The following is a 15,255-nucleotide window of genomic DNA, read 5'->3' as shown; positions in this document are numbered from 1 at the left end:
GGGGGAGGGAGTCGAGGGGCGTGCACCCATGAAGTACAATAGGTGCTAGTCCTTGGTCTTTATATTGGCCCCTTATCCCCCAAGGAACCTTAACAACTCACACCACCTTAAAGAACATAAGAGGCTTTACAGGTTTGTAGCCAGTAGCCATTCAAGTGTTTGAAATAGGGATATTTTTTTCAAATGCCACAAAAACTTCTACACTTTAATTTTTTATATGAATTTTTTTATGGATGCCAACAAAAATTCTTGTACACCAAATTTGGGGACAAAACTCCTTATAAAAAAATTTTAAAAAATCCTGAACCATGAAAAATTTTTAAAATTGTGACAAATAGAAAACGAGTCATCTTGCCATGAAACTTCACATGAAGGCTTAGGGATCCGTTACATGAATTTACAAGCCATAAAAATGGCATTGGCATGGCAAAAATAGGAAGATGTGCTTGAATCCACCTACTGTCTAGTCATGGTGCGATGGTCCGTGGTCCAAGCCAGGGATACTCACATGCAATGCACGGTTTAGCATGTACCAATGGTGTTTGATGGAGCTACCTATACCAAGGGCCACAATGGGCCAATGGCGATCGAAGCATGTGTGGTGACCAAGGGCCAACATGTCTCGATGGTGGTCAAAGCACATGCATGTGTCATGGTCTGCAAGCTAGTCTAGGCCCAGGGGTTCTCTCTTAGTCAAGGAGTAATTCTAATTCTAGCAAGACAAATGGTGCATTTGGATTTCACCATACCTTTGTTACAGTGCAATTAAGCTCATCGCACCTCCAGTTGAATCCAAATGCCAACTTTAATGATGTCAAGTCAACATAAATTTCTCATTAAATTTTTTTTCAATTGCAGCTACAGTAACTTTTTTTTTTTCAATCGTAGCTATAGTAAATTTGATTACTATTTTCAATCTCATAGTAACCAATCTCAACACCTACCCAAATGGAACCAAAGTCTGATAGCCAGGAAGACCAGGCCTTAAAGTGTATTGGAGGTCCAGGTCATAGGGAACTAGTCCAAAATAGTGGTACAAGTAGTAATCAAGACTCCAAAGGCTTAGGCTTGGTGTTCAGGTTTGGTAAAATTGAGCCAAGCCTAGATGTGGGTGTTGGTGAGTGTTATATGAATTTACAAGCCATAAAAATGGCATTGGCATGGTAAAAATTGAAAGATGTGCCTAAACCCACCTACTACTCGATCATGGTATGCATAGTGCATGACCTGGGCCTAGGATACCCGTGCTTGGTGCACGACCTAACATGTGTCGATGGGATTTGGGGGAACTACCTACACAAAGGTCAAAGCATATGTCAATGGTGGTCAAAGCATGTGCCTAGACCAAGGGCCTGTATGTCCTTATGGTGGTCAAGGCATGTGCATATGTCAGGGTCTGTAAGCTAGTCTAAGCCAAGGGGTTTTCTTTAAGTCAAGGAGTAGTTCTAGTTCTAGCAGGATAGCATCTGACTACTAGGGGGACTAGGCCTTGAGACCTACTGAGGCCCAAGTTGTGGGGAATTAGCCTAGAATAGTGTTATGGGTAGTGACCAAGACTCTAAGGCCTAAGCATGGTGTTCAAGTTTGGTAGAAATGAGCCAAGCCCAGGTATGGCAGCTGGTGAGTGATACATGGGCACATAATCAAACCTAGGTGCAGGAATTGATTATCGAGGTGTAAGTGCATAGTCAGTCCGAGGTGTAGACACTGATGATCAAGGTATGGGCACATGGTCAGACCTAGGGAAAGGCATGCCTAAATGCAGTCTTTGAAAGATCAGATTTGTGGGGTTTTAGATGGCCTAATACTATAGCATAATATTTGACAAGTTGGAATTATGTTAATCACTTGAGTTTCATAGGCTAACTTAGGTAGATAGAGTCAATTCCCTATCCAAGGTTGTATGAAGTTTGGCTTAATAACGGAGCCCGTGATACATGCACTAAGCATCATTAGGTGCCAATGGTGATCGAGGGATAGACAAGGGCCTTGGTTGGGAGGGTCACATTACATATGCCACACCAAGTGTAAAAATCTACCAAAGAGGTGTCCAAGGCAACAGCCCTAACCAAGTGCTAGCATCTATCAAAGAGGTGTCTGAGGTAACAACTGGCACCAAGGGCCCATTTATGTCGATAGTGGTCAAGGCAAGTGCCTGCACCAAGTGCCAGTATTTGGCAATGGTGTCCGAGGCAACACCTATTCCAAGGGGCCAGCATATACTAATGGTGTTCGAGGCAACAACAGGCCAGCATCTACCGATGGTATTAGATGTAATTGCCCACACTAACCAAGGGCCAAATGTTGTCAATGACATTCGAGGCAATAGCCCACATTGGGGGCCAATGTGTGCGATGGGGTTTGAGGCATGTGCCTACACCAAGGGCAGGCTTATTTTTATAACAAATACCGAAGGCATTTGGTTGCCATTTAGTTGGACCTTCAAGGAAGGGATGTCATCATTTGGCAAAATCAATTGCAATGGAGAATACCACTCACTCCCAACCTTAAGGGAGTGTAATGTAAAAAATGAAGTAAAAGGACTTCGGTGAGTGTGGGCAGGGGACGACTTGAAGTGACAAAGGGTTAAATCTCAGTTGATCATGGCAACAAGCTCACTCTGCCACTTATAATACCCTATTGCATATTTAAGTATTTACAAAGGATTCTACTAGTCACTCGATAGGAATTGAGCTCTAAGGAGGCTTGCACGACTTATTTGTCATGGGAGCTGCACCTATGACACATGCCTTAGGGCTATGGGCCCCTACTATAGGTTGATAATCGAGCAGTGGGCACGTGTGTTGCTTCTAGCCTAGATTCTAACTTAGAGGCATTAAGTTATAATCCAATGCATGGCAGCTTCGTCCATTGGCTTTTTAACTAAGCATAATGACTAATTATGCAAATCAATGGCTCCTCTTGTACTAGATTTAATTATTATTGGGACACTACCATCAGTAGGGTAAAACTAACCTATCTTATGATGGTCTGAACATAGCTCTTGTTTCCTATTAGTGGGTGAAAATCTAACAATTGGTGAAATTTGCTTCATAATGATATGAAGAGTTGACATCGAAGGATCAAAATGTAACATCACTATGAACACTTGGCTGCCACAAGCTAGTTATCCCTGTGGTAACTTTTCTAACACCTCTAGCCTTAAATTTTGAAGGTCTAAAAGATTGATAGGCCATGCTTTCATAGTTCATATTCATACTGGAAATTAGAATCAAATGACCTTTTACCTTTCTATTCTACATGAGATTTCTGTTCTGAATGAGCTCATTTTAAGACACCTATGTTATCTTTTAATAGATGTGCCATCCCAGCCAAACTCCCTACTTGACAATGTCTTTTGCTTGGATCGACCGACCAAGGCTAACCTTGGGTCCAAAAGAAGAGGTTGTGCCTTGTCTCTAATTCATGGAATAAGTAAAATGATGTTAAAAGTAGTGTTATTTCAAGGTAGGCTAGCCTATACCCAAGTTAAAAGAATAACTTTCATGTTAGTATCACTACGGGCCTCCACTAGAGTTTCCTTTGGCTTCACCCTACTTAGGCATAGTTCACCATCCTTTAGGTCCTAATAGGTATGCTCACACTCAAACCCTTCTTAGAAGATCAAGGTAGGTCAATGGTGCACCTATGAGGGATCTTGCCTTTTCACCTAAAGGCTAATGGGTGGGGGGTTTTCTAGCCCATTGACTTACACACATGCCATACTCTTTAGTCTGTGTTTCAAGATAGGCTAGATAGAGAGTCTGTAAGCTGATAACAAAAGCATGCTAGCGTTGAGGTAAGCTAAGACAATGCATTCTACATTCCACTATTGTGGCAATGACATCTATGTGGCATATTGAAAGCCTAAGCTTCAGCTGCCATAGTGACTCGTATTAGTCAAAGCCCAAAGTCAATCAATGGACTCACCTTGCTATTCCATATCCAACTGGGGCATATACCAGCCCCCATCTATTTCCCTCCTAACAATTTTAGGCACTCTTTGACTTTTTTTTCAAAGTCATTTTCATCTTTCCCTTGCAGTACTTGTTTGCTATCAATCTCTCGCCTATATTTAACCTTGGATAGAATTTACCACTTGATTAGGGCTGCATTCCCAAACAACCCAATTTGTAGACAATGCTTCATGGTGTGACAAGGTCTAGGCACAAGGGACTCTCACCCTTTTTGGCACCCCTTTCCAAAGGACTTAGGCTCTATCTGCCATTGAGGACACTTTTCCATACTATAATTTAGATGTTGAAAGTGCTTGATTCTCAAGTTGGGGTCTTTCTGGTTTGCTGACCATTGTCAGGAGAATCTTGGTAAGTTTTCTTTCCTCTACTTATTGATATGCTTAAACTCAATGGATGATCTCACCTGACCTAAGGTCATGATTCAAGTATCAATCGAGCAATTTAAGGGATCCAATGGGGTCCAAATGGATAACGAGTGCATGTCAGCAGAGATGAGGCATGTTAGGAGCTTTACCACGACAGTCATAGTGCTATCATTGCTGATAACTTGCTTTTAGGCCAACCAAGACCAACATGATCATGAGAGGCCATCTTTTGCCCCTTCACCTAAAGGCTGATAGGTAGAAGGTTGGAGGGGGTGACGATGCATGACACCCAAGCAAGCATGCCTTCAGCCTAATGTCTTAGGGTGCAACTTGTGTTCAAAGACTCGATGGTTCATGGGATTTTACAATTCACACCAAATATCACATTTCGCTATGTTCTTCATCAATGCGAAAGCCAAGATATCCATTATTGAGAGTTGTTTTAGTTTTTCATGATAAAAAGAGTCACCATGCCGCCCGTGTATGCACCATGAATGGGATGGTGACAGTGCATGCATTCTTTTTCATTCTGGTTCCTTAGTGCGATTCATATTATGGGTTCATTATTTGGCTGTGAGTGATGAAACCAATTGTTTAGCCAACCCGGGAGGTAGAAAAAAGCAATCATCATGCTCACCTAGGGCTAGAAGGGGTATAAGGCATTAAGGCACCCTCACCTCCTTAATGTTTCATTAACCCATTTATGGGTTATTCATTGAGTAGGTTTTGACAATGATCCTTCTGTTGGTTCACCTATAGAAACCTTGTTACGACTTCTCCTTCCTCTAAATGCTGAGGTTCAATTGACTTCTTGTGATGTCATGGGTAGTGAACTATCCATGTTGTCACGATCTAAACACTACAATAGACCATTCAATTGGTATGAGTGACAAGTGGTGTGTACAAAGGGCAAGAATGTAGTCAATGTGAGCTAATGACTCGCACTTACTAGGAATTCCTCATTGAAGACCAACAATTATGATGATCTATCCCTATCATGTTGAAATTTCAAACATTACTTGGGCCTATTGGCCAAGGCTATATACTTGTTGAATACATCAGTGTAGCAAACGTATAGCTCAAAACATCTAAGGGCATCATAGACCTGTCATTCCTTCAAACTTCTTAGGCCTAAATGACCATAGTCCCTCTAATAAGCTAGCCATAAAAGATCACCTTTGTGTAGCTAGCTAGCAAGTTGAGGCCTTATTCCTTAATGGAATTAACTAGACAAATAGCTCCACCAACTAAGAATGGCCATGCACCACCACCCATAGAATCAAGAAAGAGCTCTCAGTCTATCAATCCTTACTATGTTTAGACCCCGTAAGTTTCCCCATGTTAAGTCAAATTAAGCTGTAGTTTCCATTCTTAGTGGTGCCCTTCCATCAATTCTTTTAATTTTTAGCATTGTGACCATACTCCCAACATAACCTAAAGACTTTGATTTCTCATAAAGAGCCAATGAAATCCTATAAGTAACATTTGTCGATCTTTAGTTGGCACATTTATGGTTGAAACTAGGATGATATTTGATTGTCTTCGAGCCCCCAACTTTCATTCTTGATTAATGAAAACATCATTAGCAAATGCTTTTGCAATTGTTCATCTTTCATAAATCCAAAAATTTTGCCTCTGATAATGATACATGAATGCCCCTGACTATCCCTATTAATCATTACTCTGTTCCCAAAGGTCAACACAATAGGATTGAAATCCTATGATGTTATCCCATGCTAATGTATACAAGTATAGACCCACTTTGAGCACTCTAATTTCCCCAAAGTAATAGTGCTAGATGAATAACCCAGCTACTTAAGGCTGAAAGCTCATTACTGATGGTAGGGATGAGTAGACTAATGATCACCATGAGGTAGACTGGATGACCCAATCCTAGTTCCAACTATGAGCTTTTTAACTATAACAACTTAAATATATGCTATTGGAGTTGGAAATACTAAGGCCACTAGCATTAGACTTACCCTCCAATGGGTCCTCATTAAGGGATTTAGATTGTACTCATTCCAATTACTAGACTCATAGAGCTTGGTATTGCTATTTATTATCGCTACCTTCCTATGTCATGATTGGGTAATTTATGTGCCTATTGCCTTCTTTAGATGTGGTAGCAATTTTTTAGGCTCCCTCTCTAGAATCAAACCCTAGTTCTCCATCACCTGTCACCACCATAGTAAGCCACTATCCTACCATTAAAAATTGATAAGGTAGAAATTTGAATGATGTGCCATCAGCACAAAAGGCCTTGTAATCCATCGAGTTATCATGAATCATCAAAACAATGGGCAGAGCCCACATCGACCTTTTATCTAATAATTGCATCCTTTTTAGAAGTCGGGGTTTTTGCACATATTAGCTTAGAATTACTATAGTTATCTGAGTAGTGATACCATTAAACAAATTAAAACTGATTTAATGAGCTATTCATAGTTTCACAGTCTAAATTAGTTTATAATTATAAATGCATGGCTTAATCTTTGAAACATCCATATGACTACTAGCAGGATCAATGAGGTAGCATTCCTTTAAGATGTTGGCACTACATGGGCCTCAACACATCGACTAAGTAGCAGAGAGAGCCAACATAGAGCTTAAGCATCATGCATGTTGAGGACATAAAATGCATAGCATCGGATGAACATGGGTTAAAATGTTTTGTATCTGAAAGCATGATGAAACATCATTGCACCAATTCAACCATAAGGTTTGGTGGCATACTTAGGACATGGGGTATGATTGAGGTCCAAACCATAACCTTTAAGGACACAAGACAGACGAGGGATGGTGAGACATCTAGTTTCCATCGATTAAGGTATGTAGCACAAGATCTTGATTGCACCCCTAAGGTATGATAACCACATAAGGGGAGACTAAAAAGGATGATGGATCAATAGCTCGATGCATCAAGAATGGAGCCTGCTAACATGGACAACCATAGCACTATTCATATGCCCATTGTACAAGTGGTAGCATCCATGCACATGAGTCCACGACCCACCCAATTGATTACTCAACAATTGAGCAAAGAAAATGATGTACAAGGCCATGCCATAACTACTTTGCATGAGAAAAATACAAGCAAGGGCCATGAGACTACCCTACCATCCAACAGGCAATAATAGCATGACACCGTTAATGCTTGGTTTAGTCGGGACCGTACATGTAAACTCTACTGTCACCCCTCAAGGGGACATTGCCCGATTTAAAGACTTGTTCCTAGGGTGTTGGGTATCATCGACTATATGCAAGGGCTTGACAAGTCAAGGCATTTTTGTAGCCGATGAGAAGGGATCGTGAGACTGCTAATACCCGAAAGACTTGGCTAAACCAAGCTCGTGACCATAACTTCTACTTACACTACTGTAACAAGCCGTTGCTTAATTCAGGGACTTGCTCTGGGGTTTAAGGTAACATCAACTGTAGGCATGGGCTTGAGCTCTACAAAGCTAAACCATTTTTTCACATGCACACCAACTGGTTGAGGCCATGGTGCTAGCGGCTCACTAAAGCAACTAGTCATCGAACAACATGGCTAGAAGGCATGCACAGCCTGGATTTTGCTTCAAAGATGTTGCCATAGATGTATGCAATGACAAGCCCATCACGCACACCTACTCCCCTTGTAGGGGGGAAAGAGAGGGCTCATACAACACCCCCTAAAGGGCATAAGAGATTTTATAGATATACTAGTAGAAAACATTAATGTGTTTGTAACGGGAACATTTTTTCCAAACAAACAGCTCATCTCAAGTGTACTTTGGCACTCTAACCTTGGCCTTGGCCCATATGTCATGGACCTAAAGGGGAGTCCTGAATCTCACATCGAACATAATAGGAGGGTCACTGGGGTATAAAAGGGTTCACACCATCTTCGCCTTGTGAGGCACCTTTTATAGGACAAAACTGTGAGGCCAGGGGGCCAAAGCAGATAATACCTCACAAGGGTGTGAACCGTGGCAGGAAGGTTAATCTGGGACGCTGGAAGGGTGAATGCTCGAGTCTCAAAGCTTAAGTCTCAACCCGTGACAAGTGGTATCAGAGCCAACCCTAAACTGTTCGATCCACGCCAAACACTTCGAGAGAGGTAGGCAGGGTGGCCAGCCTCCGTGACGAGGGCGTCATGAGGTTGGGTGCGGGAGAATGTCACGGACCTAAGGAATAGTCCTGAATCCCACATCGAACATAATATGAGGGTCACTGGGGTATAAAAGGGTTCACACCACCTCCGCCTTATGAGGTACCTTTTATGGGATAAAACCGTGAGGCCAGAGGGGGCCAAAGTGGACAATACCTCACAAGGGTGTGAACCATGACAGGAAAGCTGATCTGGGATGTTGGAAGGGTAAATACTCGGGTCCTAGAGCTGTGCGGGTTCAGAGCTTAAGTCTCGACCCGTGACAAGTGGTATGAGTCTTAAATCTCACATCGAACATAATAGGAGAGTCACTGGGGTATATAAGGGTTCACACCACCTTCGCCTTTTGAGGCATCTTTTGTAGGACAAAATCATGAAGCCAGAGGGGTCAGAGTGAACAATACCTTACAATGGTGTGAATCGTGGCGGTCAGGCTGATCCGGGATGTCGGAAGGGTCAATGCCTGAGTCCCGAAGCTGCACGGGTTCAGAGCATAAGTCTCAACCCATGACAAGTGGTATTAGAGCCAGCCCTAAATCATTCGATCCACGCCAAGCACCTTGAGGGAGGTAGGCAGGGTGGCCAGCCTCTGCGACGAGGGTGTCACGAGGTTGGGTGCAGGAGAATGTCACAGACCTAAGAAAGAGTCATGAATCCCACATTGAACATAATAGGAGGGTCACTGGGGTATAAAAGGGTTCACACCACCTCCGCCTTGTGAGATGCCTTTTGTAAGATAAAACCGTGAGGCTAGGGGGGCGGGCCAAAGCAGACAATACCTCACAAGGGTGTGAACCATGGCAGGAAGGTTGATTCGGGATACCGGAAGGGTGAATGCCCGGGTCCCGGAGTCGTGCAGGTTCAGAGCTTGAGTTTCAACCTGTGACAAGTGGTATCAGAGCCAGCCCTAAATCGTTTGATCGATGCCAAGCACCTCGAGGGAGGTAGGCAGGGTGGCCAACCTCCGTGACGAGGGCGCCACGAGGTTGGGTGTGGGAGAATGTCATAGACCTAAGGGGGAGTCCTGAATCCCACATCGAACATAATAGGATGGTCACTGGGGTATAAAAGGGTTCGCACCATCTCTGCCTTGTGAGGTGCCTTTTGTAGGACAAAATCGTGAGGCCATGGGGGGCCAGAGTAGACAATACCTCACAAGGGTGTGAACCATGGCAAGAAGGCTGATCTGAGATGCCAAAAGGGTGAATGCCTGGGTCTCAGAGTTACGCAGGTTTGGAGCTTGAGTCTCGATCCGTGATAAGGAGATCGAGGCAGGAAGGCTGATCTGGGACACTGAAAGGGTGAATGTTCGGGTCTCAGAGTCACGTGGGTTCAGAGCTTGAGTCTCCACCTATGACAAGTGGTATCAAAGTCAGCCCTAAACCGTTCGATCCACGCCAAGCACCTCGAGGGAGGTAGGTAGGGTGGCCAGCCTCTGTGATGAGGGTGTCACGAGGTTGGGTGCGAGAGAATGTCACGGACCTAAGAATGAGTCCTGAATCCCACATTGAACATAATAGGAGGGTCATTGGGGTATATAAGGGTTCACACCACCTGTGCCTTGTGAAGCACCTTTTATAGGACAAAATCATGAGGCCAGGGGGGCCAGAGCAGAGAATATCTCATAAGGGTGTGAACTGTGGCAATCAAGCTGATTCAAAACATCAAAAGGGTGAATGCTTGGGTCCCAGAGGTGCATGGGTTTGGAGCTTAAGTCTCGACCCGTGACAAGCTTTGCTTTCCACTTACCTGTTGGTGGCTTCCTCTCGCCATCCTTGGTTGAACTGTCTTGATCTCTATCCTTAGACTCCCGATCATGGTCTTTCCCCTTGGACTGCTTCTTTCGGTCCCTATCATCCCTGCCCTTACCCTTAGGCTTGGAAGACCCCACATCGAACATAATAGGAGGGTCACTGGGGTATATAAGGGTTCACACCACCTTTGCCTTGTGCGACACCTTTTGTAGGATAAAACTGTGAGGCCAGGGGGGCTAAAGTGGATAATACCTCACAAAGGTGTGAACTGTGGTGGTCAGGCTGATTCGAGATGTCAGAAGGGTGAATGCCCGAGTCCCAGAGCCACACGGGTTTGGAGCTTCAGTCTCAACCTATGACAAGCTTTGCTTTCCACTTGCCTGTTGGTGGCTTCTTCTTGCCATCCTTGGTTGAACGGTCTCGATCTCCATCCTTGGACTCCCGATCATGGTCTTTCCCCTTGGACTACTTTTTTCGGTCCCTATCATCCCTGCCTTTACCCTTAGGCTTGGAATATGCTCTTTTATGCCTAAGTCAGCCTAAAACACAAGCGTGCGGGCACTAGAACAATGGAAAGGGTTGATTACGCAAGTTAAAAAGAAACAGGATGAGAAGGTAGAATTTTGGAAATGGTCTTCTATTTACTGAAACAGAAGTGTTTGATGGTGTACAAATAAGGGTGGAGCAGCCCTCTATTTATAGTTGAGGCTCCAGTTACACTTAATGGCAATATCTCTAGAATAAGGGCTAAAATCAAGGGATTATATAGATTACAATCAATCAAGATGCTAACTCTTGATTTTCAGGGTCAACCAAATCTGCCAGGATGCTCCTACTGATCCTGCCTACTTCCAGAAGCTTTCCTTGCGTCTCCAGCATCTTGGGCCCTTCTGGATGTAGTACGGGCAGCTTGTATGCTAGGCCTTGGTCTCACGGGCCGGCCTACAAGTCGGGCAGGTGTTTTGAACTCATTTGCTAGGCTTTGTGCGTAGATACCCGCCAGCATGCCTAGTCTGCAGGCCTTAACCTCTGGCTTGCCTGCTGGTGCGCCTGATGTGCTTGGTGTACCTACCCAGGGCGTGACATTCTCCCCCACTTGATTGTGCAATGCCCTCGTTGCATTTTCTACATGGTACTGCCTGATCTGGTATTTAAACTACCATAAGTCATCTGCTGGTTCCCAGCTTGCCTCACTATCTGAAAGTCCCTTCCAGCACACCAGGTACTCTTATCTTGGTTGATAGTTCTTCTGTCTCACCTTTCGATCTATTATGATGCTGTGGACCTCCTTCTCATATGAGGCCCTTGCTCCCAATGGTGCACACTTTGACTCTGCACGTCCTAGATCTCCCTCATTCTCATGGAATGGCTTGAGCATGCTCACATGGAACATCGGGTGTACCTTCAGCTTGGGTGGCATATCTAGCTTGTAGGCAACCTTACCTACCCTCTTGACTACTCGAAAAGGTCCCTCATACCTCCGGACTAGGCCTTTGTGCAGCCCTCTATGGCACACAATGGGATGCAGCTTCACCAACACCAAGTCTCCAACCTGGAACTGCACGTCGCGCCTATGCTGGTTTACCCACTTCTTCGACCTCTTGGCTGTCTTGTGTAGACAAACTCTGGCCAAGTCAGTTTGCTCCTGCCATGCCTTGGCAAACTTGTATGTTGCTAGATTCAGCCTTGTATAACCTGCAGCAATCGAATCGGGTGTTAGTGGTTATTGCCCTGTCATAACCTCAAATGGGCTCTGGTTGGTTGCCTCGTTCCTTTGCAAGTTGTAGGAAAACTATGCAATATCTAGCAGCTTTGGCCAGTCCCTTTGTATGGCACTCACATAGTGCCTGAGGTAGACCTCCAATAGTCCATTCACTCATTCTGTCTGCCCATCGGTCTGCAAATGCATGCTGGTGGAAAAGTTCAAGTCTGACCCCAATAGCTTGAACAACTTAGTCCAGAACCTGCCCGTGAATTACCCGTCTCGATCACTAACAATGGTCTTCGGCACTCTCCAGTACTTAACCATGTTTTTCAGGAACAATCGAGCTGCCTCCTCAACTGGGCACTCCTTGGTTGCTGGAATGAAAATTTCATACTTGGAAAACCTGTCCACCACTACCATGATGCTTCCAAACCCTTTTGCTTTGGGTAGACCGACTATAAAGTCCAGAGAAACACTCTCCCATGGTCGCTTTGGCACTGGCAATGGCTCCAAGAGATCGCCTGGTTTCTTGAGCTCCACCTTGTCCTGTTGGCACACAAGACATGTCTTCACATAGGCCTTCACTTCATCCCTCATGTACGGCCAATAGTATCGGTCCTCGATTAGTGCCAAGGTACGGCTCACTCCTGGGTGTCCAGCCCACCTTGAATCATGACACTCTTGTAAAACTTTCTTGCGGAGCTTCCCGTGCTGCGGCAAAAACAGTCTACTACCCCTGGTGTACAATAAGCCATCCTGCAACCAAAATCGCCTAGTCTTACCTTGTTGGGCATACTCCATCAAAGCCTTGGCTGTAGGATCATGCATAAGTCCCTCCTTGATGCGCGGCCCCTCTGGTTGGCTAATGGTAGCAAGGTTAGCCTTTCTGCTCAGGGCGTCTGCCATTAGGTTCGCCCATCCTGGCTTGTACTCCATCTGGAAATCAAATTCTGCAAGAAAATCTTACCATCTCGCTTGCTTGGGGGATAGCTTCTTCTGCGTCTGGAAGTAGCTGGTCACCACATTATCCGTCCTTACCATGAACCTTGACCTCAATAGGTAATGGCATCAAGTGCGTAAGCAGTGCACCGTTGCAGTCATCTCTTTTTCTTGGACCATGTACTTACATTCAGTCTCGTTTAGCTTTCTGCTCTCGAACACGACTGGACGTCCCTCCTGCATCAACATGCCCCCTATGGCAAAGTCTGATGCATCCGTATGCACCTTATACGGCTTGGCATGGTCTAGCAAGGCCAAGACTGGCTCCTCGGTCATAGCCCGCTCTAACCTGTCCAAGGCTTCCTGGCACCCTACGCTCCACTCCCATGCTCTCCCTTTCTTGAGCAAGTCAATCAATGGCGTGGCTATTGGTAAGTGACCTTTGATGAAGTGCCTATAGTAGTTAACCAGCCCAAGGAACGATCTCAACTCAGTGACCTTGGCTGGCGGTTGCCACTCCAGGATGGTGTGTATCTTACCTTCATCCATACGTATCTTTTACCTCCCACTATGTGGCTGAGGAACGAGATCTCCTGCTGGGCGAATGAGCACTTCTCCCTCTTGACAAACAACTTGTCAGCCCGTAACACCTCGAACACCTGTCTCAAGTGGTTTACATGCTCTCCCAAAGTTTGGCCGTAGATCACAATGTCATCCAAATAAACCATAACAAACCGATCAAGGAATGACTGAAGTACCTTGTTCATAATGGTGCAGAATGTTGCTGGGGCATTCGTGAGTCTGAAAGGCATCACCAAGAACTCATACGAACCATACCGATTGACACATGCTATCTTGGGCTCATCTCCCTCTGCGATCCTAACTTGATAGTAGCCCGACCTCAAATCCAACTTGGTGAACCACCTTGCGCTTCCAAGTTGATTGAACAAGTCCACAATGAGTGGGATGGGGTACTGGTTCTTGATGGTCAGCTTGTTCAAAGCCCGGTAGTTTATGCACAGCCACAATGACCCATCATGCTTGTGCTGGAATAGAATCGATACACCATAGGGTGCCTTTGATGGCTTGATGAAGCCAGCATCAATTAACTCTTTAAGCTGCTTCATCAACTCTTCCAACTCTGGTGGAGACATTCGGTAAGGGGCTCTAGCTGGTGGCTTGGCCTCAGACACCAGCTCGATCTTGTGGTCCACCTCCCTCTTAGGTGGTAGCTTGCTAGGCAGTTTTGCGGGCATCACATCACTAAAGGTCTTCAGCACCTTTAGCACCTCTAAGGGTGACTCGATCTCTTTCTCCCTTGGCTCATCATATTTCAGGGCTGCCAAGAAGGTGTCTTCTTGTTTGCTTACTGCCTTGGCAAATTGGATGGCTGACACCACCCGTGACCCAACTCCAGACCCTCTCATCAATGGCACAAGGATTGGCATTGTGCATCCAAGATGCAAACACAATTGATAAAAGGCACAAGGAGGGCGTTAATCCGAACAAGGAAATCCAACCCAATCACAAACTCATAGTCGTCAAGGGGTATTACCTCTATAGTCTCTTTGCCTTTCCAGTCTCCAAGCTGTAACTCCACTCCCGGTGCTACTCCAATGGCTGGAACCTCCTTGGAGTTCACCGTTTTAATGGTACCAATCCCTTTCTGCACCTTCAGTATGAGCTTTCGGGCTCCATCACCTAAAATAAAAAGATGTGAGGCATCTGTGTCCATCAATGCGCTCACCTTCTGACCCGCAACCATCAGGTCTACAAACATCAAGCCCTTTGGCTTGCAACTCCCCTTACTCTGGATAACATTGAGCACCAATGACCCAAGCTTTGTTGCCCCTGACTCTGGCTCTTCATCAAACTCCTTGTCTACAGCAGCCAGCTTACCCTTCTGTGGGCAATTGTGTGCTATGTGGCTCTCTCCACATAGGTAGCATGCTAGTGGCTCTCGGTTCCCCTTTGCTTTCCACTTGCCTGATAGTGGCTTCCTCTCGCCATCCTTGGTTGGACGATCTTAGTCTCCATCCTTGGACTCTCAGTCACGGTCTTTCCCCTTGGACTGCTTCTTCTGGTCCCTATCGTCCCTGCCCTTACCCTTGGGCTTGGAAGACTCGAACTTGTTTAGAGGCTTGAACTCTATCAAGGCCTCGGCAGTAGTCATGGCTTTAGCCAAGTTATGAACTTCCCTCTTTTGTAGCTCATGCTTCACCCACGGCTTCAGCCCATCCATGAAAGCAAATAAGGCATTCTTCTCGCCTAGATCTGAGATCTGTAGCATCAGTTCAGAAAATTTTTTGACATCCTCCCTTATGTCCCCTTACTGGCTAAGCTGATGTAACTTTGCCCACAC

The 15,255-nt window shown here is 45.2% G+C and overlaps 1 non-coding gene and 2 pseudogenes across 1 annotated transcript; all 3 read right to left on the bottom strand.

Moving 5' to 3' along the window:
- Positions 1-2,565: 2,565 nt before the first annotated feature.
- On the bottom strand, positions 2,566-4,394 carry LOC149512584 (25S ribosomal RNA; annotated as a pseudogene).
- Positions 4,395-4,625: 231 nt separating this feature from the next.
- Positions 4,626-4,781, bottom strand: LOC149512583 (5.8S ribosomal RNA). The gene has a single exon (XR_016332271.1). It is a non-coding gene; the product is annotated as a 5.8S ribosomal RNA (ribosomal RNA).
- A 291-nt stretch (positions 4,782-5,072) lies between these two features.
- LOC149512582 (18S ribosomal RNA) lies at positions 5,073-6,877 on the bottom strand (annotated as a pseudogene).
- Between the last annotated feature and the right edge of the window lie 8,378 nt (positions 6,878-15,255).

The sequence above is a fragment of the Durio zibethinus genome, chromosome 22, assembly GCF_047325235.1.
Source record: "Durio zibethinus cultivar Kanyao isolate XHJ-2024 chromosome 22, ASM4732523v1, whole genome shotgun sequence".
NCBI lineage: Eukaryota > Viridiplantae > Streptophyta > Magnoliopsida > Malvales > Malvaceae > Durio > Durio zibethinus.
Note: the sequence above shows the minus strand (reverse complement) of the source record. Positions and strands in the feature narration are given on the sequence as shown.